Source organism: Pseudophryne corroboree, chromosome 8 (genome assembly GCF_028390025.1).
Source record: "Pseudophryne corroboree isolate aPseCor3 chromosome 8, aPseCor3.hap2, whole genome shotgun sequence".
NCBI lineage: Eukaryota > Metazoa > Chordata > Amphibia > Anura > Myobatrachidae > Pseudophryne > Pseudophryne corroboree.
The window spans coordinates 231960983-231988931 of NC_086451.1; the positions used below are offsets into that span (position 1 = coordinate 231960983).

Sequence of the window (27949 nt, forward strand, 5' to 3'; positions counted from 1 at the left end):
GTTTTTTTCAGGCAGAGAACGGATATATTAAATAAAACAAACAACTGCACTGTCTGGTGGTCACTGTGGTCGTCAGTCACTAAACTCTGCACTCTCTTCTACAGTATCACAGCCTCAGGTCAATCTCTCTCTCTCTCTCAACCCTAATCTAAATGGAGAGGACGCCAGCCACGTCCTCTCCCTATCAATCTCAATGCACGTGTGAAAATGGCGGCGACGCGCGGCTCCTTATATAGAATCCGAGTCTCGCGAGAATCCGACAGCGTCATGATGACGTTCGGGCGCGCTCGGGTTAACCGAGCAAGGCGGGAGGATCCGAGTCTGCTCGGACCCGTGAAAAAAACATGAAGTTCGTGCGGGTTCGGATTCAGAGAAACCGAACCCGCTCATCTCTACCCCCCTCCCCTTCTGTTTACCAATCCCCCTCTCCTTCCCAGTCCCCTTCTCAGCCCCCCTCCCCTTCTCACACCCATTCCCCCTCTCCTTCCCAGTCCCCTTCTCAGCCCCCCTCCCCTTCTCACACCCATTCCCCCTCTCCTTCCCAGTCCCCTTCTCAGTCCCCCTCCCCTTCTCACACCCATTCCCCCTCTCCTTCCCAGTCCCCTTCTCAGCCCCCCTCCCCTTCTGTCGCACAATCCCCCTCTCCTTCCCAGTCCCCTTCTCAGCCCCCCTCCCCTTCTGTTTACCATTCCCCCTCTCCTTCCCAGTCCCCTTCTCAGCCCCCCTCCCCTTCTCACACCCATTCCCCCTCTCCTTCCCAGTCCCCTTCTCAGCCCCCCTCCCCTTCTGTCGCACAATCCCCCTCTCCTTCCCAGTCCCCTTCTCAGCCCCCCTCCCCTTCTGTTTACCAATCCCCCTCTCCTTCCCAGTCCCCTTCTCAGCCCCCCTCCCCTTCTCACACCCATTCCCCCTCTCCTTCCCAGTCCCCTTCTCAGTCCCCCTCCCCTTCTCACACCCATTCCCCCTCTCCTTCCCAGTCCCCTTCTCAGCCCCCCTCCCCTTCTGTCGCACAATCCCCCTCTCCTTCCCAGTCCCCTTCTCAGCCCCCCTCCCCTTCTGTTTACCATTCCCCCTCTCCTTCCCAGTCCCCTTCTCAGCCCCCCTCCCCTTCTCACACCCATTCCCCCTCTCCTTCCCAGTCCCCTTCTCAGCCCCCCTCCCCTTCTGTCGCACAATCCCCTCTCCTTCCCAGTCCCCTTCTCAGCCCCCCTCCCCTTCTGTTTACCAATCCCCCTCTCCTTCCCAGTCCCCTTCTCAGCCCCCCTCCCCTTCTGTCGCCCAATCCCCCTCTCCTTCCCAGTCCCCTTCTCAGCCCCCCTCCCCTTCTGTTTACCAATACCCCTCTCTGTCCCCCTCCACCTCCGTTGGTCAAAACACCACTCCGCCCACCTCACCCTCTCTTTCCCATTCCCCCTCTCTGTCCCCCTCCCCCTCTGTGACCCAACCCACCTCTCCTCCCCCCCTCTCTCAATCTGACCCACCCTCTGTACCAAGCTCCCCCTTCCAGCCTCCTTCCCCCATCCAGCCTCCTACCCCCATCCAGCCTCCTACCCCCATCCAACCTCCTACCCCCATCCAACCTCCTACCCCCATCCAACCTCCTACCCCCATCCAGCCTCCTTCCCCACCTTCAGAATGGGCAGCAGAGGCCCCGGAGCCACTTCTGGGAGGAGATCAAGTGCCACAGGACAGTAAGTTGACACTCATTGACATTTATTTTGTAACCGAATTTAACTACACATTCTAATAAATGTAGTGTTGTACTGGGTAAAATCTTTTGCCAAGGTAAAATGTTTGTCTTCTTCAACATGGTATGGATGTTGCATTTACATTTGTGTGAGGAACATTAGATGTACAGTGTCTACGTGTGCAATGTTGAGGATGCCCACTCTAGGTCGACACTCATTATGTCAACAGGGTTGCCCAGGACAACAGGGTTTGTATGTGCAACATTATCTGCTAAACAGTTAGACGTGAGTGGAGTGTAGTATGTTGTTGGACTTTTACACTTGTGGTTGGGTATTCCAATATTTGCACATTGAATTTGCATGCTTCACTTTGTTAGGCTGGCTAAGGACACAGTGATTTTAGTTTTGAAATTTACACTCAAAAATAAATAACATTTAATTTAAAAACATGTTGGACCTTATGTAGTAAGTAAGGCAGGCTTTCAGGGAGTGTGGGTATGCTAGGATATGTTGTCCTTCTGAAGATGTTGATATGCAGTGTGATGATGCAGGGCCAACCCCCAAAAAGATAAGTCGACTTCACTCCAGATGTGAATGAATGCCAACATGATGTTACATTTACTAAGATAGTAGTTCTCTTTAAGATGGGATGTTGCCCATAGCAACCAATAAGATTATACTTGTAATTTTTGTGGGGCCTTCTACAAGATAATATGTTGAATTTGAATGGTTGCTATGGTCAACGTCCCATCTTAAATAGAACTCCCATATTAGTAAATGTACCCCATGGTGTGGTACACTTTAAAAAAAAATAAAAGTAAAAAACAAACATTGCTGAACAGGCTTCTGTGTTGTTCTGCTACTGATTTATCCTTAAAACAGACATGATATAGTCACTTAGGCATTAAAGCAGGACTGTCCAAACTGCGGCCCTCCAGCTGCTGAGAAACTACACATCCCAGCATGCCCTGACACAGTTTTGAATTATCTGACCCCAAAACTGGGTCAAGACATGCTGGTATATGTAGTTTCACAACAGCTGGAGGGCCTCAGTTTGTACATGCCTGCATTAAAGTGTGCTTTGTGCCTTGCTTGTATAATAGGTAATGTGAGTAAGTTAGTAATGTTTATGTTGCCTCTTAATTTCAGATGTTGCAGTTGGAGATCCCACTACTTTTGTGGGCATTATTGCCACCATGCGCCAACACCTGCAGGGATTATTGAGGAGTGTGGAGCAGCTGGAAAAGTTTTCATAATTTTTATTTTAAAACATTTTATTTTTCGTAAAAAAAAAAAACACCAAACAAAAAAATACAAACAATAAAAAAAAAATTTTTCAACTTAAGCGGGTGTTGTGTTTATTAATGCAATAAATGAACAGCAGATTGGCTAGCAGAAATTTATTACCTTAAAAAAATCACACATCTTACGTAAGTTTAAAAAAAAAAAAAAGTTAGGAGGTTATTGTGTAAAAAAAAAATGTAAACACCTTCATTCACAAACTACACCTCTACACACAAAAAAAAATTAGACCAGGCACATTTAAAACATCTATATTTTTATTTTAAACATTTAAATGTTGATGGCCAATTATGTCTACAAAGTGTTCTTCAGGTATTTCTTGAAGACTTAATTGGTCATGACCATCATCATTCATTGCACTAATTGGAATCGTAATTGAGGAGGGCTTGTGGACTTTAAACTGAAAGGTGTAATTTCACTTAATAGAAAAAAAACCATTGTTGTGCGTTTTTCCGCAAAAATGTGCACTTTTAAGAAGAATGTGTAAATCTACGAAAACAGTATTTTTACGTTGAGGTTTGTGTTAATGCGATGCCTTCGCATTGTTGCGCTGTTATTTGGCGTACGCCCACATTGTGTAATAATGCGAACGAACTAGCAAAACACCGTTGGGGGCGGATATTCGCAATTTTGCAACATGTTCGCAATTTTGCACATACCTTGTGCGAACGAAAAAAATAGCGAACAACTCGGAATGAGGGCCTACATGCAAAACTACACTACACGCAGAACTACAGCACACACAGAACTACCCACCGAACTACAGCACATACAGAACTACACGCAGAACTACAGCACACACAGAACTACACACAAAACTTCATGTAGAACTATAGCACACACAGAACTACACACAGAACTAGGGCACACGCAGAACTACAGCACAAGCAGAACTACCCACAAAACTACACGCAGAACTACAGCACACACAGAACTATGGTGGTCATTCCGAGTTGATCGTTCGCTGCCGATTTTCGCAGTGCAGCGATTAAGTAAAAAAACGGCCGAAATGCGCATGCGCATGGTACTTTCACACAAAACTTTGTAGATTTACACAAGCTCGAGCGACGTTTTTTCATTGCTAGAGTGATAGTAGTGTGATTGACAGGAAGTGGGTGTTTCTGGGTGGAAACTGGCCATTTTCAGGGAGTGTGCTAAAAACGCAGCCATGGCTGGAGAAACGGGGGAGTGGCCGGACTGAGGTGATCGCAGTCTAGGAATAGGTCTGGAGCTACTCAGAAACTGCAGCAAATTATTTAGTAGCAGTTCTGCTAATATTTCGTTCACTATTCTGCTAAGCTAAGATACACTCCCAGAGGGAGGCGACCTAGCGTGTGCAATGCTGCTAAAAGCAGCTAGCGAGCAATCAATTCGGAATGAGGGCCTATATGTAGAACTACAGCACAGCAGAACTACCCACAAAACTACACGCAGAACTACAGCACACACAGAACTACATGTAGAATGACAGCACACACAGAACTACAGCACACACAGAACTATCCTCAAAATTACACACAGAACTACAGAACACGCAGAACTACACACAGAACTATAGCACACGCTGAACTACACACAAAACTACACGCAGAACTACAGCACACACAGAACTACAGGTAGAACTACAGCACACACAGAACTACCCACAAAACTACACGCAGAACTAAAGCACACACAGAACTACATGCAGAACTACTTCACACGTAGAACTACATACAAAACTACTTGCACAACTACAGCACACACAGAACTACATGTAGCACTACTGCACACACAGAACTACCCACAAAACTACATGCAGAACTACAGCACAAGCAGAACTACACACAAAACTAAGGCACACACAGGCACAGAACTTTACATAGAACTACATCACACACAGAACTACCCACAAAACTACATGCAGAACTACAGCACACATAGAACTGCACGCAAAACTACAGCACACACAAAACTACACGCAGAACTACAGCACACACAGAACTACACGCAGAACTACAGCACACACAGAACTACACGCAGAACTACAGCACACACAGAACTACCCATAAAACTACACACAGAACTACAGCACACACAGAACTACAGCACACAGAACTACAGCACACACAGAACTACACACAAAACTACATGTAGAACTATAGCACACACAGAACTACACACAAAACTACCCACAGAACTAGAGCACACGCAGAACTACAGCAAATGCAGAACTACTCAAAAAAATACATGCAGAACTACAGCACACACATAACTACATGTAGAACAACAGCGCAGCAGAACTACCCACAAAACTACATGCAGAACTGCAGCACACACAGAACTACATGCAGAACTACACACAAAACTACATGCAGAACTACAGTGCACACAGAACTACATGTAGAACTACAGCACACACAGAACTACATGTAGAACTACAGCACACACAGAACTACCCACAAAATTACACACAGAACTACAGAACACACAGAACTACACACAGAACTATAGCACACGCAGAACTACACACGAAAATACATGCAGAACTACAGCACTCACAGAACTACACGTAGAATGACAGCACTCACAGAACTACCCACAAAACTACACGCAGAACTACAGTACACGCAGAACTACAGCACATGCAGAAGTACACGCAGAACTACAGCACACACAGAACTACACGTAAAACTACAGCACACACAGGACTACCAACAAAACCTACACGCAGAACTACAGCACATACAGAACTACATGCAGAACTTCAACACACACGGAACTACCCACAAAACTACACGCAGAACTACAGCACACACAGACATACACGTAGAACTACAGCACATGCAGAACTACACGCAGAACTAAAGCACACTCAGAACTACCCTCAAAACTACACGCAGAACTACAGCACACACAGAACTACATGTAGAACTACAGCACACGCAGAACTAGACACAAAACTACTTGCACAACTACAGCGCACACAGAACTACATGTAGCACTACAGCACACACAGAACTACCCACAAAACTACACGCAGAGCTACACACAAAACTAAAGCACACACAGGCACAGAACTATACATAGAACTACAGTACACACAGAACTACCCACAAAACTACACGCAGAACTACAGCACACACAGAACTACCCACAAAACTACACAAAGAACTACAGCACACGCAGAACTACAACACACAGAACTACACGCAGAACTACAGCACACATAGAAGCACACATAGAACTACATGTAGAACTACAGCATAGCAGAACTACCCACAAAACTATACGCAGAACTACAGCACACACAGAACTACAGCACACACAGAACTACCCACAAAATTACACACAGAACTACAGAACACGTAGAACTACACACAGAACTATAGCACACGCAGAACTACACACAAAACTACACGCAGAACTACAGCACTCACAGAACTACACGTAGAACTATAGCACACACAGGACTACCAACAAAACCTACATGCGGAACTACAGCACACACACAGATCTACACGTAGAACTAAAGCACACACAGAACTACACACAAAACTACACGCAGAACTACAGCACACACAGAACTACATGCAGAACTGCAACACACACAGAACTACCCACAAAACTACACGCAGAACTACAGCACACACAGAACTACACGTAGAACTACAGCACAGACAGAACTACCTACAAAACCTACATGCAGAACTACAGCACACAGAACGACCCACAAAACTACCCACAGAACTACAGCACACGCAGAACTACAGCACACACAGAACTACCCTCAAAACTACACACAGAACTACAGCACACACAGAACTACATGTAGAACTACAGCACACGCAGAACTACACACAAAACTTCTTGCACAACTACAGCACACACAGAACTACATGTAGCACTACTGCACACACAGAACAACCCACAAAACTACATGCAGAACTACACACAAAACTCAAGCACACACAGGCACAGAACTATACATAGAACTACAGCACACACAGAACTACCCACAAAACTACATGCAGAACTAAGGCACACACAGAAAAAACACGTAAAACTACAGCACACACAAAACTACACGCAGAACTACAGCGCACACAGAACTACACGCAGAACTACAGCAAACACAGAACTACCCACAAAACTACACAAAGAACTACAGCACACGCAGAACTACAACACACAGAACTACACGCAGAACTACAGCACACACAGAACTACACACAAAACTACATATAGAACTATAGCACACAGAACTACACACAAAACTACCCACAGAACTAAAGCACACGTAGAACTACAGCACACACAGAACTACCCACAAAACTACACGCAGAACTACAGCACTCACAGAACTACATGTAGAACTACAGCACAGCAGAACTACCCACAAAACTATACGCAGAACTACAGCATACACAGAACTACATGCAGAACTACAGCACATGCAGAACTACACACAAAACTACATGCAGAACTACAGCGCACACACAGAACTACCCACAACATTACACACAGAACTACAGAACACGCAGAACTACACACAAAACTACACGCAGAACTACAGCACTCACAGAACTACAGCACACGCAGAAGTACATACAAAACTACACGCAGAACTACAGCACACACAGAACTACACGTAAAACTACAGCACACACAGGACTACCAACAAAACCTACATGCGGAACTACAGCACACACACAGATCTACATGTAGAACTACAGCACACACAGAACTACACACAAAACTACACGCAGAACTACAGCACACACAGAACTACACGTAGAACTACAGCACACACAGAACTACCCACAAAACCACCCACAGCACTACAGCACACGCAGAACTACACACAGAACTACAGCACACGCAGAACTACATACAAAACTACATGCAGAACTACAGCACACACAGAACTACACATAGAACTACAGCACATGCAGAACTACCCACAAAACCTACATGCGGAACTACAGCACACGCAGATCTACACGTAGAACTACAGCACACACAGAACTACCCACAAAACTACACACAGAACTAAAGCACAAACAGAACTACAACACACACAGAACTACACACAAAACTACATGCAGAACTACAGTGCACACAGAATACACGCAGAACTACAGCACACACAGATCTACACACAAAACTACACGCAGAAGTACAGCACACACAGAACTACATGTAGAACTACAGCACACACAAAACTACACGCAGAACTACAGCACACACAAAACTAGACACAGAACTACGCACACACAGAACTACATGCAGAACTACAGCACGTGCAGAACTACACACAAAGCTACATGCAGAACTACAGCGCACACAGAACTACCCACAGAACTACACGCAGAAGGAAGCAAAGGTAGGCTGGACATACTCTATCTCATTGTCTGGTCACCACGGTGTCTAAAAAAAGCCCCCCTGATTACTGAAGAATATACTCTCTTGTATACTTTCTCTCCCTCACTGCAGTTGAAGCAGGATGTCTGTAATACTGTAGCCTGCTCTTCGGTGTACCAACTATAAACCATTAGAATTACTATAAACACCTTATGCACAACATTCTGTAATGCTGCCCCACAACCATACCTCACAACATTTGTAATAGGGCAGCAGGGAAGTTTGTGCGGCGAAGTCGCACCCGATCTCGAAACTGAGGGGACATGGCCAGTGCTCTGTGAGCTGCTGGCCATGCCCCCTCTCCCTCTGCCTCCTGTGAATAGACGTTGGGCACATGTGCACAGTGTCTATTCAACGCTGCTCTGCTAAGAATGGCAGCGATTGCAGGAGCCTCCCAACTGCCCCCCTTCCCCACGTCAGGACACTGTGGCTCACGGGTGGAACAGCAGGACAGTCCTAAAAAAAGGGACTGTCCCACGAAAATCGGCACAGTTGAGACGTATGTCACAAGCACAACTATCTGTGCCTCATCATTCACTGGGAACAGGGCCGGTTCGAGGGCCCTCGGCGCCCCGGGCAGGGAATGGAGGTGTGGCTTAATACAGAGGGCGTGGCCAGTCACGCCCCCTGTACAGTAGAAGCGCCGCTTAAATGCTGAGCGGTGCGCGATGACGTCATCGCGCACCGCACAGCAAAAGGTCCCCTCCACGAAGGGAAACAAGACGCGTAGCGTCTAGTTCCCTTCGCGGAGAGGACCTTTGCTGTGCGGTGCACGATGACGTCATCGCGCACCGCTCAGCAAAGGTCCTCTCCGCGAAGGGAAACTAGACGCTACGCGTCTAGTTCCCTTCACTGGGGACCACAGACGCAGAGCCGGGGGACACAGCGGGCAGCGGAGGGCACAGCAGTGGCGGATCTTGCCATGGTGCGGCGCCCTCTGGAAGGCGGCGCCCAGGCAAAAGTCCTGCTTGCCCGTGGCAAGATCCGCTACTGACTGGGAAGACCAGTAATGTGATAGCTGGGTTTTCTGTGCGGAAGTGCAATGTAATAATGCAGCATCACAGAATGCTGTACATAGAAAGAAGTGCAGTGTAATAATGCAGCATCACAGAATGCTGTACATAGAAAGAAGTTCGGTGTAATAATGCAGTATCACAGAATGCTGTACATAGAAAGAAGGGGTTTAGTATGGCATGCCGGCGGCCGAGCTCCCGGCAACCAGCATACCGGCGCCGGGAGCCCGACCACCGGCATACCGACAGCGTGGCAAGCGCAAATTAGGGTCGTGGACCCCCACGAGGAAGAAAATCTGTCGGTATGCCGGCTGTCGGGATTCCGGCGCCGGGATCCCGACAGTCGGCAACCTGAAGACCACCCGAAAGAAGTGCGGTGTAATAATGCAGCATCACAGAATACTGTACATAGAAAGAAGTGCGGTGTAATAATGCAGCATCACAGAATACTGTACATAGAAAGAAGTGCGGTGTAATAATGCAGCATCACAGAATACTGTACATAGAAAGAAGTGCGGTGTAATAATGCAGCATCACAGAATACTGTACATAGAAAGAAGTGCGGTGTAATAATGCAGCATCACAGAATGCTGTACATAGAAAGAAGTGCGGTGTAATAATGCAGCATCAGAGAATACTGTACATAAGACGTGTCAAACTCGCGACCTGAGGGCCGTACGCATCCCACAATGCATACAATTTTTGCTGCCCAAGTTTACTTTTTTAAAACTATGGAATGCGGTTCGGGCAGCATTCACCGTTCTGCACATGCGCAAGAAGATAGTGATAGAGATGGGGAAATGTCCATGGGGGAAGCTGCTGCACATGTCTGGCTGCCTTTGCAAAGCTCTGCCCACCGCAGCATCCCGCCTGCTCAGTGCCATTAGCACTTGTAAACGCTGGTTAACTTACAGGACTAAAAAAGCAGATACCTTAAACACACTTGATACACTTTAATATTGAGCCGCTGCGGCCGCAGTAATTAACCTTTCACCTTTATATTATTTACAAACCTTACGTACACAAGGTCGCACAGTGTACGCACTCTGCGTATGTACGCCGAAAGGGCATAGGGATTACACAGTTTGCGTACACGGGCTTATACGCTGTTAGTACAATGCAGCAGCCCGAGTGGCTGTAAATACACTTTAAACCTTAGCAAGGAAATGGAGCACGACACCAATTGTAAATCAAAACTAGGTTGGGGTCTAACCCACCAACGGTTCTTTACTTGCAGGGGGTAACAATATAAACAATACAATACAATAGAATAATGGCTACAATCAATGGTACATACTTGTTTGGTTTCACCTGCGCTTCCCAGTCTGGTCCTCATTCATCTAGGTAGATGACCTTTATAGTCTGTGTGTGGCTGGGCCTGCAGCTGGCTCTTTTATACAATATTCCAAAACCTAACACATTGGACACAGGGATGGTAATTTACAGTACAGGAGAGGTCATAGGTTGGTTTGAATAGGTGGGCGATGTCTGTTCCAGGTGCACTTGTAGGTGGTCTCCTCTGGGTTCTTGCCGCAAACCAAATGTACAGTAAACACAGTTAATATTTATATTCTGCTCCTGCGCATAACTATTTGCAGGAGCGTGCGATCTTCTGCAAACCAACACCGGAATATTTCCCTTAATATACCCTACAGCTGGATACCAAACACCACCTTATAACCTTATTCTGTCCCCTCCTATCCTGTAAAGGTGAATCCCTTTGTTCTGATACCAGTTAAACTATTGTAACTTGCTGGTGTGGTGCAGGGAGACTATGTGTACATTGTGCACTATTTGGATTAAATATGTAATGTGTTTTGATGGCTTTTTCATGCGTTCACAAACTCTACCGTAAATACTCATACCACGCGCTAATGCGCAGGACCGAGGGAGCGACCATACGCAAATTGCGAATATGCGCACACACAGCAGAACAAGTACATGCACGGAGGCCATCTGTGTTTAGTTTGTACGTGATGTGTGTATTGCAATATTTTTCGACTTCGACAGTCCACCCTTTGGCAGTCACCAATACCTGCCACTACCTAATCAATAAACAGAAAAATATCTATACAATATATACAGAAGCTTGGATGGTCAGGGGAGAGTTGTAGGTGGGAAATGTATGACCTAGTGGATAGTAAAAAGCATGTATGTATGAATCCATGTCTGAGGGGCATGTATCATCGTGCCGTATATGTTCTAAATAAGCTTCGAGGTATTGCGAAGTATACATTAAATACTTCTCATCCCGTATTCAGGGTCTGTAAATGGGCCAACAAACACTACCAAGCTCTTTTCAGCTTCTTGTTCCAACAAATGGGGTGCACATTTAGTTGATGATACATGGAGGGGGAAAATATGTGAGTGCTAGTATATGTGGATATCACCTGTCGACTATGTGTGCCATTAACTGGAGGTTGCAGAGACGAAGATAAGACACATATATAAAAATACATTCACATAAACATTTTGGGTAGGGCTGACGTCTTTTCCGGTTGAATGTATCTGGGCAGAGGGGGAGACAAAGAAAAACGGGTGAAAGAAACAGGCCATGAAATTCATTTGCAATCCTTATCATAACACTGTCTCTATGGATGGATCATAAATTAAATCTGCTGCTATAACAGCACCCTCACTCCTTAGACTCATCAAATTTGTGCCGTGCTTACGCCACGTTAGAATTTGAACACATCTAAATATCAAACCAATAATTATGATGGCTCCCAGGATACAAAGGATAAACTTCCCCACACTTATAATTAAATTTTGTGCCCACTCTCCTAAACCTGAGAACCGTTTGCGTGGGTTCAACTATGAGACCCAGCCGGTCAGTTCATTACTCACAGTCGCTAAGGTAAGGTTGTGCTTCCTCCTGAACTCCCACTTCAACTGCAAGATCTCTTCCATCTTCTGATCGATGATCTCAGTGGGTTCGTCAGTGCTGTTTGCAATATATGTACAGCACTTCGCGCCATATTGAGTTGCCAGAGTAACACAAAACCCACCTATCACGGCTGTGACATAATTAAGGACCATCCTGTGCTGGATCAGTTCCTTCTTGTAGGCTTGTAACTCCCTTCCCGTATACCTGAAGGTGTCGTCATACATCTCAGTGATATTATCTATCAAGTTCGCTAGGCATGGATATACTTATAATTTATAGTTCCTCTGGCAGTATGGGTAATGTCTAATGCGAGAAGGAACTGAATCCCGGTGGATTCGTGGATGAAATCAGAGGCTGCGTGCTCTTCACTATCTATGAGGTGTCTCTTGATGTGTTCATAGTGAGTATAAGTATAAGGAGCCTGAGCACTGCAGTGAATGTTTTTCATTTTATCATGGGTTATGGTCATGACCTCTGGTAGTACTCTCCAAATATAACACAATGCCTCTGAGCTCGGGGCTAGTCACTTGTACGCTTTCCTCCCACATATGAAATAGGCATCATCTGGGAGAACATAGGGGACAAAATGTAACATCACCATATTGCAAACTTTCCAAGTAAAGAAACCAATCCTTAGTTCCTACATCTGCTCAGTACAAGTATCGGGCTGGATGATATGAGCACAATACCCTGACGATACTCTTCCAACCCACATGGTCTTGCTTCCACGGGTATACCTATTCCGAAAATACCTCCCACTGTTGGCTATTTGGCGTACAAGTTCAGAGTCTATGGGTATCCTATCAGCTCTGTGTGAAAAGGTCATTGTCTGGTTATTCCACGTCACTTCCCAATTTCCCGGTTTTCGGTAATTGGAAATATTAAAACACAATAAGGACCTGTCTACATGATACTGGTGGAGCTTCAAACTAGAGGGCCTAGAGTGATTGAATTTCTTGTCCACCGGTCTCCCACCCCGCAATTTGAGTACCTCATCTATTGCTAAAGGGTATGGTACTAATCCTGGCTTACTCTGATCTTGAGGTACTTGTGAGCACACCCAGCATTCTGTCTGGTTTAAGACCTTACCCAATAGTGAGTGGTAATCACTCAACGGATGGCGGTCCATGTCGATATTAAGGTTGGACTGACATCTCTGGATGTACCCATCCTCGACTATATTCTCACAATTCCTACAAATACAATATTCATCAGACAATAACCCTTCACAGTGCCTCCGAGCTCCATGACTACCAGAGCGCTTACTGATACCAGCCTTTACACGAGTGATGTGCTGCTCCTGAGATCCTACAAATTCGTACTCGCCATCAGAACCCATTCCAGATCCCTGCTCGACCTCTCTGGGACCCTCACCAAAACAAATTGTCCTGATCAAAAACAGAATTACTAGTAGAACCCGAAACGCAGTTTCTAGTGATAGATCCATTTCATTAGGGGAAAGAAGGAAAATAAGAAGGAGAAAAGAAAGGAAAATGCAGGGGAGGTGAAAAAAGAAAATGGTGCGACAACCGTCCTAGATCTTGTTGCTCTCCGTGCTCAGATTCCTTTCAACAGTCCTGCCTCTCAACTTTCCCGAAACAAACACTCCAGTGATACGAGGTTCTCTACACTCTGCTCTTTGTCACGAGTTTTCTCCGGGTCAGCGACCTTCTTGCAGTGGGACGAGTGGTCCCAAGTCTCTCTTTCGGCGACCTTCAATGCTGTCGTGCTGGTTAACAAGACTTGATATGGTCCTTCCCACCTGTCTATGAGGCAACCTGAGCGTAAGAAATTTCGAATCATCACATAATCCCCAGGCTCAATGTCATGAAAATTACTGTTCGGTAGGTCAGGAATCACCAGCTTTAGATTTCTTTGTTGATTTCTCAGCTGCTGGCTCATCCCAACTAAATATTTCAAAGTCACTTCATTATTACATTTCAAATCATCCTGGGGGTCTATCATTACATGAGGTTGTCGACCAAAAAGAATTTCAAAGGGTGATAAGTTAAGTGGAGACCTGGGAGTGGTTCTGATGCTGTACAACACTAGTGGCAAAGCTTCTGGCCACAACAATCCAGTTTCAGCCATTAATCTGCTCAGCTTGTTCTTAATAGTGCTGTTCACTCTCTCTACCTTTGCACTCGCCTGTGGCCGGTACGGAGTATGCAGCTTGCTATTAATTCCCATCAGTTTGCACATGACCTGAAAGACTTCACCTGTAAAATGGGTACCCCTGTCACTTTCAATCATTCTAGGGATACCATATCTACACACAAATCCCTGCACAATTTTCTTTGCAGTGAACGTAGCAGTATTTGTGGCAGCAGGGAACGCTTCTACCCAATTGGAAAATACATCAATACAAACTAACACATATTTCAAATTCCTACAGGGTGGTAACTGTATGAAGTTGGTTTGTATTACCTGAAAAGGTCCGTCTGTCGGAGGGATATGGGATGGCTCTGTTGGTATTGTCTTACCAATATTCTTCCTCAAGCAAGTAAAACATGTCTCTCTTACCTGCATGAGAAGAGAATCCTGGTGCACACCAGTAGGCTCTCACCAGCTTGCACATACCCTCTTTGCCTAGATGAGTCAGACCGTGTGCCACCTCAGCTAGACTTGGAAGATATGCTCTGGGGGCAACCGGCTTAATGTGTCCACCTGTCCAAAGTCCTGAGGACTCCTGGCCATATCCCTTTGCCCTCCAGACTGCCTTTTCCTGTAGGGAACACAAATTTTGCATTTTAATTTTCTATCGTGTGTTATCAGTTGTGTGAAGTAAACCATCTCTGGATGAGAGAAGAGAGGGGAAAAATAGTATAATTAAAAAAAAGAAAATGTCAGGTTTGGCATTCACAAACAGGCTGTCACACCATCATGCATATCGGTGTCTGTACACAGTCTCCCTTCACCAGTATTCTCATTCTCCACCCTTTATGCATGACCAGGCACATTGCATAAATACTGGTGTCCTTGTGCTGGTGAGATATACTGGATTTGGGCTGAACTCTGAAGGACCGAGTAGGCATGTGACGTTTGAACTGTAATCAGGTCCATGTATTGTACCCTCCTGTCGGTGAACGTAAGAGATGAGGAGGAAACTTTGAAGAAAAATCACATAGAGGTTAGTAACAGATAAGTTTATAGAGGCAAAGAGGATTTTATAAAATTTGACAACTGGATTGGGCACTATGGGGAAGTGATTCTCTACTGTCTATGCCCAAAAAAAAAATTATATCTGTCATAACTCTACTGGGACTATCCCAGCCATCAATCCAGTGTCCTGTCCATCCTAAGTTCATAGGGAACCCGGTATCTGTGAGATAATTTCCTCTACCCGTGATGGACATGCATCTAGAACTGTGAAATGCAACATTAGTCTTCGTGGGTATCCAACATACTTTGTGCTTCCTGGGCGGGAACACGCTATTTGTATACCATCTCTAACAAAACTCCTGTTAAGTTTATCAGGGGCCATTTCTGCTAGAGAAAGAAGCAAAAGTTTAGAGGCCTCATCTTAACCCCAGCAAGTTTTGTCAAAAGGGTAAAGTTGCATTTATTCCGTTCTTCCTATTAACCGAATCTGTGTTTTCTATATGGCTTGTGATTCCTTACTATATATCCCTTGATCCCGTCTATGTGTTTAATAATGTGGCTTGTTTTCTCTGTCTAGGGGTCTATATTGACTATGTGTTCTACTACTCCTACAGTCTCTGGCAAAATGCCCTTTCTTCTGACACTTATAGCATACTACTACACGTGACTTACCATCAGGGGTCTGGGGTTTTGGCTGATGTGGTTTTGTTGTAAGAGCATGTATACTTACTGTCATCAGCTTATCCCCCTGAGACTCCCTGTGCTTACTGATATTCCGGTCGTGCTCGATAGCAAACTCTCTCAATGCAGCCACAGAGATACCTCTCCAGTTAGGTAGAGAGGTTTGTACTCTTGTTCTCAGTGCCTCCTTTAACCCGTCCATTAATACAGAAACAGCTACCTCCCTATGGTGTGCATTATCTTTAATGTCCTCGATCCCAGTGTATCTAGACATTTCCTGCAGTGCCCGATGGAAATATTCAGATGCCGTTTCACCTTCCTTTTGTCTGATGGAGAAGATTTTATTCCATTTGACAACAGTAGGGAAAAACACTCCTAATTTTCAGATTGATTTGCTTTACGTTCTCCCGATTGTACTCATCAGTGAGAGGTACTTCTGCATCTAACTTACAATCTGTTATGAATTTCGTGGTGTCAATATTTGAGGGTAAACACACTCGTAGCACTGTTCACCAATCCTTATTTGTGGGCTCATAGGCGTTATCTAACTCTTTAACAAACTTCTGGCATCCGACTAAATCTTTTCTGGGATCGGGAAATTCTGACATAATTGACCTTAATTCTGCTCGGGACCAAGGGCAATGCATGGCAATGTTCCTGATGGGAGTTACTCCCTGAGTGTCAGTATTCCCATTGGGGACTGCAATCACCCTTACAGGATTTAATTCAATTACATCATTCTGGTTTGACTCTATAATGTGAGGAGCTATTGTTTCTGCATAGTGTATGGTACCGTACTTACCTGTGGACACGACCTCACTTATCCCTCCGCTAGGGGGCCTTGCTACAACTCTTGGTGGCTGGGCCATGCCCACCTGGGTGTCCTGTATGGTGGCTGCTAGAGAGAGTGCTGATATCATGCTGGGCTCATCTTCCTGCTCACAGTCCTGGGGAAAATTTAAAATGGGATACAGCTGGCAAGGGTTAGCGTTAGTACATTTATCAATTACTTTCCTATCCTGTACCAATGCACCATTGCTTGTAGCCACTTTCTCCCCATCAATATATGGTGGTGGTGGTGCGGTCGCCATTGTTTTCCCGTTAGGTTTGGAACCTGCTGGACGAGCTAATTCCCTTTGCACATCCCCCTCTTGCTGCCATAGATTTAAGCAATATGTATGTCTAATCCTTAGTTTTCTGGATTTTATCAGACATATCCTAATTCTTATGTTCTGTAATACCTCTGGCTCAAAGCTGCCCACCCTATGGAATGATACCCTATCGTTGTCAGTCATACGTACCCATTCGTCACAGTAAACTTCAGCGTGTGGACTATATTTTCCACACATAATAAACCTTGCTGACCCTCTCGGCCGCAATTCTGAACTTCTCGGTCCCAACTCTTCTGCCTGAACCCTGGCTACCATACGTCCCTTAGTTGAGCAACTGGCTCCCATAATTTGTGGGTCTTGCCTTCTCGGCTATTCCCACAAATACCAAAATACTTAATATAAGGCGACGGTGAAAGTTCTCCGAGCGCTTCCACCCACTCTCGCCCACGTTGGCCGGTACTACCATACACTGTCAATAGAGAAGGCAATGTAGCCAACTTAGGGCCCCTAATTGACCTATATTTACTGGAAGTTTTTAGGAGTAACTTACCCTTTCTAGTAAAATATCTGTCGTTGGAGATTTTCCTGAGAGAGACCAGCGAAAACTCCCTGTGCACTTTATACACAAATCACGCTTGCGTATGCTCTACACAGCGCTAATGGTACCGCGATTTTACACAAAAGCTCGTAAAAAGGGTATCAAGTTGCACTATATATCGCACCCACAAACGCGCGGTCCAATCGCACAGCGTATAGGTACTTGTTACCTATCCGCCCTATGACCACTGGAATCGAATGACAAGCTGCGATACCTCAGCCGGAGCATATCAAATACTATATGGGTCACAAAGTTCACAATTCCCAACCAAGCTCCTGTGTAAGTCTCCTCACGACTTACGTATTCCGAATCTATACTAACGTGAGTCAGCCGCCTCATGCCGCCAAGCCTCCACTTACTTGGTGTACCACACGACGGGATCCAGAATTCCCAGAGTTCAATACGTTCACTCTTACTTTCACTCACTCAAATATGCTTTGTTTTTCTGTACACCAAAATTTTCACTCGTTCTGATTGGCAGCTTTACCCCCAGAGGCAATAGAGTTTAAAGAAAAGTTTTATACTAATCTGCTTTAGAAACCAGATAGTTATGTGCTATTGTAGCATGGCTACTGTCCCACCTTTTAACTGAACAAAAACTATCGTGTAATTTGTACTTATCATCCGCACTCTTAGGCACTTTGCATAAACACGCGACCGTTCGTGTCTTTTACGCTGCGTGCGTAGTCCTGTACTTTGTCCGAGACACGTGTACAAAACCATGTGTCCGCAATAAAACAAATCACAACTCTATAAATGTGAGCAATACTAACTATAATCGCTCATAAGCACAACCGCGTGTTCTGTATAACCTTTAACGACAGGGCCAGACCTGCGTGTTGTGCTTTATATTTACTTCCTTAAACACTGTTATTTCAAATTTAACTATATAGCAACAAATGTATCCGTTTTCACACAGATCTAAACAAATCTAGCAATCTAAATCTTACGGCAACAATGTGAGAGGTTATGCAAAGTATCGGTGCCCTTTGTGTACGCTTTTGGCGCCCAAAAAAAATTCACAGATTTTTAAATAGCTTTTTTCCTGTTTACGAGTTCTATCAGCACCTCTGGAGACCAGACAGAGCAGACGCAATCTAACAGCACAAAAATAGGGTTTTAAGCACATCCATCGACCAGGAAAAGGTTACGTAGGATAACTTTCCGCCCTTTGCTGATAGATTAAGTCTGCTATGACCTGTTAGGCTGTGAGCATGTGAAAACCGGACGATGACCCCAATTGTAAACGCTCGTTTACTTACAGGACTAAAAAAGCAGATACCTTAAACACACTTGATACACTTTAATATTGAACTGCTGCGGCCGCAGTAATTTACCTTTCACCTTTATATTATTTACAAACCTTACGTACACAAGGTCGCACGGTGTACGCACTCTGCGTATGTACGCCGAAAGGGCATAGGGATTACACAGTTTGCGTACACAGGCCTATACGCTGTTAGCACAATGCAGCAGCCCGAGTGGCTGTAAATACACTTTAAACCTTAGCAAGGAAATGGAACATGACACCAATTGTAAATCAAAACTAGGTTGGTGTCTAACCCACTAATGGTTCTTTACTTGCAGGGGGTAACAATATAAACAATACAATACAATACAATAGAATAATGGCTACAATCAATGGTACATACTTGTTTGGTTTCGCCTGCGCTTCCCAGTCTGGTCCTCATTCATCTAGGTAGATGACCTTTAGAGTCTGTGTGTGGCTGGGCCTGCAGCTGGCTCTTTTATACAATATTCCAAAACCTAACACAATGGATACTGTAATCTCTTTGTCCATTGGACACAGGGATGGTCATTTACAGTACAGGAGAGGTCATAGGTTGGTTTGAATAGGTGGGCGATGTCTGTTCCAGGTGCACTTGCAGATGTTCTCCTCTGGGTTCCCGCCGCATAACAAATGTACAGTAAATACAGTTTATATCTATATTCTGCTCCTGCACATAACTATTCGCAGGAGCGTGCGATCTTCTGCAAACCAACACCGGAATATTTCCCTTAATATACCCTACAGCTGGATACCAAACACCACCTTATAACCTTGTTCTGTCCCCTCCTATCCTGTAAAGGTGAATCCCTTTGTTCTGATACCATTTAAACTGTTGTAACTTGCTGGTGTGATGCAGGGAGACTATGGGGTAAATTTACTAAGATTCGTAATTCTCCCGATTTGGTGGGAGAATAATCACGAATGACATCGAAAGTGTAAAACTGCAACTTTTTGAATTTGTTACGATGGATTTACTAAGCTGCCGTATTCGGGTTTTTCTTTTGTTCCGATGTCGATGTCATTCGTGTTTTTTTTTTATTTTTACGGCAGTGATTAGCAAAACACTGCCGACTTTTTTACAATGAATCTCGGCCGGATCTGTGTGATCCGTGCTGGGGTTCATTTTTTTTTTTTTTTTTAAATTAAACACTGTAAAATCCTTAAAAAAAATTGCGTGGGGTCCCCCCTCCTAAGCATAACCAGCCTCGGGCTCTTTGAGCCGATCCTGGTTGCAGAAATATGGGTAAAAAAATGACAGGGGTTCCCCCATATTTAAGCAACCAGCATCGGGCTCTGCGCCTGGTCCTGGTTCCAAAAATACGGGGGACAAAAAGAGTAGGGGTCCCCCGTATTTTTAAAACCAGCACCGGGCTCCACTAGCTGGACAGATAATGCCACAGCCGGGGGTCACTTTGATATAGTGCCCTGCGGCCGTGGCATCAAAAATCCAACTAGTCACCCCTGGCCGGGGTACCCTGGGGGAGTGGGGACCCCTTCAATCAAGGGGTCCCCCCCCCAGCCACCCAAGGGCCAGGGGTGAAGCCCGAGGCTGTCCCCCCCCATCCAATGGGCTGCGGATGGGGAGGCTGATAGCCTTTTGTGATAATGAAAATATATTGTTTTTAGTAGCAGTACTACAAGGCCCAGCAAGCCTCCCCCGCATGCTGGTACTTGGAGAACCACAAGTACCAGCATGCGACGGAAAAACGGGCCCGCTGGTACCTGTAGTACTACTACTAAAAAAATACCCAAAAAAAGACAAGACACACATACCGTGAAAGTAAAGATTTATTACATACATGCACACAAACATACATACATACATACTTACCTTATGTTCACACGCAGGTCGGTCCTCTTCTCCAGTAGAATCCAAGGGGTACCTGTTGAATAAATTCTACTCACCAGATCGCGGGTCCCAGGCTCCTCGGGGCAACCATTTGTAATCCACGTACTTGCATAAAATAAGAAAACGGAAAGCCGAGCCACGAACTGAAAGGGCCCCATGTTTTCACATGGGACTCCTTTCCCCGAATGCCAAAAACCCACTCTGACTGATGTCTAAGTGGGTTTCTTCAGCCAATCAGGGAGCGCCACGTTGTAGCACTCTCCTGATCGGCTGTGTGCTCCTGTACTGAGTGACAGGCGGCACACGGCAGTGTTACAATGTAGCGCCTATGCGCTCCATTGTAACCAATGGTGGGAACTTTCTGCTCAGCGGTGACGTCACTTTAGGTCAACCGCAGGGCAGAAAGTTCCCATCATTGGTTATAATGGAGCGCATAGGCGCTACATTGTAACACTGCCGTGTGCCGCCTGTCATACAGTACAGGAGCACACAGCCGATCAGGAGAGTGCTACAACGTGGCGCTCCATGATTGGCTGAAGAAACCCACTTAGACAGAAGTCAGAGTGGGTTTCTGGCATTCGGGGAAAGGAGTCCCATGTGAAAACATGGGGCCCCTTTCAGTTCGTGGCTCGGCTTTCCGTTTTCTTATTTTATGCAAGTACGTGGATTACAAATGGATGCCTCGAGGAGCCTGGGACCCGCGATCTGGTGAGTAGAATTTATTCAACAGGTACCCCTTGGATTCTACTGGAGAAGAGGACCGACCTGCGTGTGAACATAAGGTAAGTATGTATGTATGTTTGTGTGCATGTATGTAATAAATCTTTACTTTCACGGTGTGTGTGTCTTGTCTTTTTTTGGGTATTTTTTTAGTAGTAGTACTACAGGTACCAGCGGGCCCGTTTTTCTGTCGCATGCTGGTACTTGTGGTTCTCCAAGTACCAGCATGCGGGGGAGGCTTGCTGGGCCTTGTAGTACTGCTACTAAAAACAATATCTTTTCATTATCACAAAAGGCTATCAGCCTCCCCATCCGCAGCCCATTGGATGGGGGGGGACAGCCTCGGGCTTCACCCCTGGCCCTTGGGTGGCAGGGGGGGGGACCCCTTGATTGAAGGGGTCCCCACTCCCCCAGGGTACCCCGGCCAGGGGTGACTAGTTGGATTTTTGATGCCACGGCCGCAGGGCACTATATAAAAGTGACCCCCGGCTGTGGCATTATCTGTCCAGCTAGTGGAGCCCGGTGCTGGTTTTAAAAATACGGGGGACCCCTACTCTTTTTGTCCCCCGTATTTTTGGAACCAGGACCAGGCGCAGAGCCCGATGCTGGTTGCTTAAATATGGGGGAACCCCTGTCAATTTTTTCCCCATATTTCTGCAACCAGGATCGGCTCAAAGAGCCCGAGGCTGGTTATGCTTAGGAGGGGGGACCCCACGCAATTTTTTTAAATAAAATAACAACTTTCCCACCCCTTCCCACTGATATACATGCACGGATCTCATGGATCCCTGCATGCCTATCCAATCACGGGAAAAAAAAGCAGGTCTGGTTTTTTTTAGCACTTTTTTACGAGTTGTAATTTTTCACGGCAGTGTTTGTTTTTTTCTTGCTTTGCACTTCTTAGTAAATTACCGAGATTCATACTTAAACAGCCGCGTTTTGACCGATGGTGTATTCATTTGTATTTTTTTGGTTGGACTTCCATAAAATTACGAATGCCCTCATCACTGCCGTGATTATTGCTTAGTAAATTACCGAGATGACACTTTGATGAAAAAACGGCATCTCGGTCAAAATCGGGACCTTAGTAAATTTACCCCTATGTGTACATTGTGCACTATTTGGATTAAATATGTAATGTGTTTTGATGGCTTTTTCATGCGTTCACAAACTCTACCGTAAATACTCATACCACGCGCTAATGCGCAGGACCGTGGGAGCGACCATACGCAAATTGCGAATATGCGCACGCACAGTAGAACAATATACCAGAAAACAAAACAAAATATTGCGCTCAAGCGCTCACAAATGAATGTACACTTCCCTTAATTTCTCAAGTGAGATGCATCTTGGGATTTTTCTTTTCAATTTCTCACAGGATATCCTCATACATGAAAAAGAGAAACAGATATACGCCAAGATCCTCGTGTATTACTTCCAGATGATATTGGAAATCACTCTTTACTAATCCCCATAGGGAAATGTGAAATGTGTCGAGGAAATCCCCCTTCCAGAGAACTTACACAAATGTGAAAATACCAAACATATATGATATTATAAACCGGTGCTGATATACCACTTTTTACAGAGTCCCATACGGCAGTTTCAATTTGTCGGGGAGATTCCCCCTTCCAAAACACTTACACAGGTGCAGGAATATTGTGCATGTAAAACAGTACAGTTGCGAACTGTCAGTGGGTTTCTGGTACGTTTGCATACATATTTGATTATCCTTGATATATATAATCAAATATGTACGCAAACGTACCAGAAACCCACTGACTGTTCGTCATATATCTATGCCGACAGTTGCCACCACATAAATTGGCTTGATTCCATTCCAGGAGGCCAGTTTAAGAGGCTGCGGCGCAACTGTACTGAAGACTCTGTCTTCAAACTTCAAGCAGAAGATATGAAAAACTCTTTCCTATCTTGTGGTTATGATAAAATGAAAGTAGAAAAAGGTTTAGAAAGAGCCACTGCTACAAATAGATTGGATTTACTATGCACAGAGAAGAAAATTAAGGAAAGAAATAGGGATACCCAATGGGCATTCATTACTGATTATAATGCTCACCATAGGGAAATTGAGAAAGTCTTCAGAAGACATTGGACCACATTAAGATTGGATCCTATTATAGGACCACATCTACCAAGTAAACCAGTACACATATATAGGAAGGCATCTAATATTAAAACCCGACTGGTTAAAAGTATACATTCAGAAGCCAAAAGACCTGGCTATAATAGATCAAAGGGTTTTTACAGGTGTAGTAACTGTATAGGATTCCGTAATATTAATGGAGGTACAACATCAAAATATGAAACAATTCGGATTAATGACCATGAATGTAAAATTACGGAATTTATTACGTGTGATACCGCCAATGTAGTTTATGTTATAGTCTGTGACTGTGACAAATTCTACATTGGGCGGACCACTAGACCTTTAAAGGTCAGACTTGGAGAACATTTAAGGAATATCAGGAATGGTCTGGAGACTCATTCTCTATCTGCACATTTTAAATTTGTACATAATTGCTCTGCAAGTCATATAAAAGGTTTCTTTGGAATCAAACATATTAAACCAACAGAAAGAGATAAAAATACTACTGTTCGTTTGGCACAAACAGAAATGAAATTGATATATACATACAAAACCCTGGTACCAATAGGGTTAAATCAGGATTTTGAAATTAAATGGTTCTTATGATTTTATTAATTTTAATAGGGATTTATGTGTATATATATAATAGGATGGAGTTTTTAATAGGCATATGGAATATGACTGCTTATGGTGATTTGCATATATATATATATATATATATATATATATACACCATCGGAACATAAAGTGCTAACACAGTTCTTGTTGTAGATCATGTGATATGGGGGATTGGAACTGAGAACATTGGACTTAAACATCCACATTATCGGTTAGGAGAAGTGGACAGGAAGCGGGGCATCGTCATGTAAAACGTTAGACGGAAGTATTTCGATGGCCATCTTGGAAGATGCATGATGGCGGGGAAAAGATGCGGATGGACCACACGTCACTTCCGCAGGAATTGTACGTGGACGGACCTGATGACATCACTTCCGCAGCGGGAAAAGACGATGCCATGTAAAGTACACGGGGACTCTGGATGAATGACGTCACTTCCGTATTGGGAGAACGGAAGGCATTCGCGTCCGGGACTATGTGTAGAGGATAACATGACTTGTTTATTTAGTAAATGGTTTATGCTCATACAGGTTTTGAGTAGATGTTCCCCCAAACAGCACACCTGTCATCCATGTAGAATTAGGGTAGTATATAAGGAATGTATTGCAGGCATCTCCCATACCTTGACAAAGACCCTAGTAAGGGCCGAAACGCGTTGGTGGGGAGGCCTGCACCGAAAAGATTTACCCGTGGGAGACCTGGAGGAGATCAGATCAACGGGGCCCCGTTTTTTCTGTACACCATCTATCTCCATTTCAGCCTTCCTGGGTATGAATGCCGTTGTTTTTATCTGATGTTTGTCTGTTATTAAAAGAACCTTTTTATACTTCAACATCTTCTTCGATATATCTTCTTTTGGAGAAAAAGTGCGTGGCTGTAGATAAGGAGTGGATAAGAAAGACCCACCTTACACGCATGTGATATATCAACTAATTCTGAGTGACATACGTAGGGGGCAACCCCGATATCTCTTGTTCACCTGGTGACGGAGTACCATCCACAGGGATTCTGTTTTACATGCACAATATTCCTGCACCTGTGTAAGTGTTTTGGAAGGGGGAATCTCCCCGACAAATTGAAACTGCCGTATGGGACTCTGTAAAAAGTGGTATATCAGCACCGGTTTATAATATCATATATGTTTGGTATTTTCACATTTGTGTAAGTTCTCTGGAAGGGGGATTTCCCCGATACATTTCACATTTCCCTATGGGGATTAGTAAAGAGTGATTTCCAATATCATCTGGAAGTAATACACGAGGATCTTGGTGTATATCTGATTCTCTTTTTCATGTATGAGGATATCCTGTGAGAAATCGAAAGGAAAAATCCCCAGATGCATCTCACTTGAGAAATTAAGGGAAGTGTACATTCATTTGTGAGCGCTTGAGCGCAATATTTTGTTTTGTTTTCTGGTATATTGTCTTGTTTGGAACTGTTTGTGATTCCATATTCAAAATATTTCTCAAGCTGCACGACAGTAGCGCACAGAGGTGCCTCAATACAATTTTTCTAGGCACAGCAGAACAAGTACGCGCACGGAGGCCATCTGTGTGTAGTTTGTACGTGATGTGTGTATTGCAATATTTTTCGACTTCGACACACTGAAGCCGTCATGCCCTGTATGTGTGTGTGCCCGATTGCCCTCTGTACCCAGCTGCCCTAATTGCAGGAGGATTCTTCTGGAATCTGGATAGAAAAACACCTCTCAAAGAAGAAGGTAAATAGGAGGGAGCTGGCACATGAGGCACAGAGGGCACGTGTCTGGAGGGGACACAGGAAACAAGAGGGCATACTGGGGGGGCGGGCATGCCCCCATAGTGACGAAAAGGGGGCGTGCTGCTTTTTGTAAACCCAATTATCTGTCCTTACAACTGGTGGGCAAATTAGTGGCATAACACAAACATATTGCTTCTGAAGGAAAAGTTTTCTATTAAAGGCTGCACTGTACATTATATTGGCATATTACTATGTATTACTTTTGATAAACATATTAATTGCATTTTACTACTTATAGACATATTACTCTAATATTACTATTTATTACATAACATGTAACTGCGTAATAGACTGTTGTTTATATATGACACTGAGCCTATTGGCAGTCTACAACATTGGGCCTTATTCAGATTTGTAAGTAAAGCAAAAAAGCAAGTAACTATGGGGGTAAATCAGACCTGATCGTTGCTGTGCATTTTCGCACAGCGTGCTATCAGGTCTGAACTGCACATTTCGTATGCACCGCAATGCGCAGGCACGTCGCATTGGTACAAAGCGGATCAGCGCTCAGCGATGGGTTTGCGCGATGGATCCATTCGCACGGGCAATCACAAGGAGATTGACAGGAAGAAGCCATTTGTGGGTATCAACTGACCATCTTCAAGGGAGTGTTTGGAAAAACGCATTTGTAGGGAGGATTCCTGATGTCAATTCCAGACAGGCTGATGTGATCGCAGTGGGTGAGTAAGTCCTGGGCCGCGCAGAGACTGCACAAAATCTGTTTGTACAGCTCTGCTACACATTCGTTCGCACATTTGCAAAGCAAAAATACACTCCCCCTGTAGGCGGCGACTATCTGATCGCAGCAGTGCAAAAATCTCTTGCTAGCGATCAGGCCTGAATTAGGCCCTATGTGTCTGGAACAAACCATGTTGCACTGCAAGGGGAGCAAGTATATTTAGATTGTTTCTGTGCAGGGTAAATACTGGCGGCTTCTGCACGTTGCCCACAAATGTTAGACAGCTTTATTTTTTACACTGCAATTTAGATCTCAGTTCGAACACTTCCCCCCCAAATCTCTCTCTGCACATGATACGTGTTGGGTATGTGATCCCGGCTGTCGGAATGTCGGCAGTCACTTGACCAACACCTGCATCTCGGCAACAAGAATTCCAACCGGGAACAGGGTAATTATTATTCCACTCCACCCCTATCTCCTACCCTAACTCTAACTCTAACTAGCCTAGGATGGCGCTAGGGCTAAGATTAGGGGGGTGGCTAAGTCTAAGCCTCGGGAAAGGGGTGGCTATGGCTACACCCCCTCCCCCCTCCCCTTCCTTTAGAGCTTAACCCCATAACCCCCGGGTTAGGCCGGTGCCTAAAACCATCGCAAAACGTGGAGATGGTTGTGATGATGATCCCAGGCTGCGTCCCCAGGTGCAACACTAATGCAAACAGGAGGCGTCTATCTCCTACAGACACCTCCTGTTGCATTAAAATTTTACTGACATGGAACTGCACAGCCACTGTCTTGCAGCTGTGCAATTCCTTACAAACACGAGTCAGGCCCTATGTCAGGCTGGGCTGTACACACTATAACTAGTGCTTAACGATATATTTTATGAATGCACCTCTTTGATTCAGTTAATTTATAACCCATTTGGGGTCTGTTTACAAATAGAGAATAATGGTGTGTACACACGGTGAGATATTTTCTTGCGCTTTTGACTATATAGTCAAAACCGTAAGAAAAGTTATTGCAGATCGCAAGGTGAAAGTCACCTTGTGATCCCGATGCGACGCTGATGCGCGGTCCCGCGCGGTCGGCATCTTAAGCCTAGATAGACTTTGCAGACAAG

General features: G+C 44.8%; 1 long non-coding RNA gene across 1 annotated transcript in view; it reads left to right on the top strand.

Moving 5' to 3' along the window:
* LOC134947649 (uncharacterized) overlaps positions 1-3033 on the top strand; it is a 177480-nt gene extending 174447 nt beyond the window's left edge. Inside the window, exon 3 of the long non-coding RNA XR_010182680.1 lies at positions 2838-3033. This is a non-coding gene — a long non-coding RNA (uncharacterized LOC134947649). The remainder of the gene's footprint in view (positions 1-2837) is intronic.
* Positions 3034-27949: the final 24916 nt, after the last annotated feature.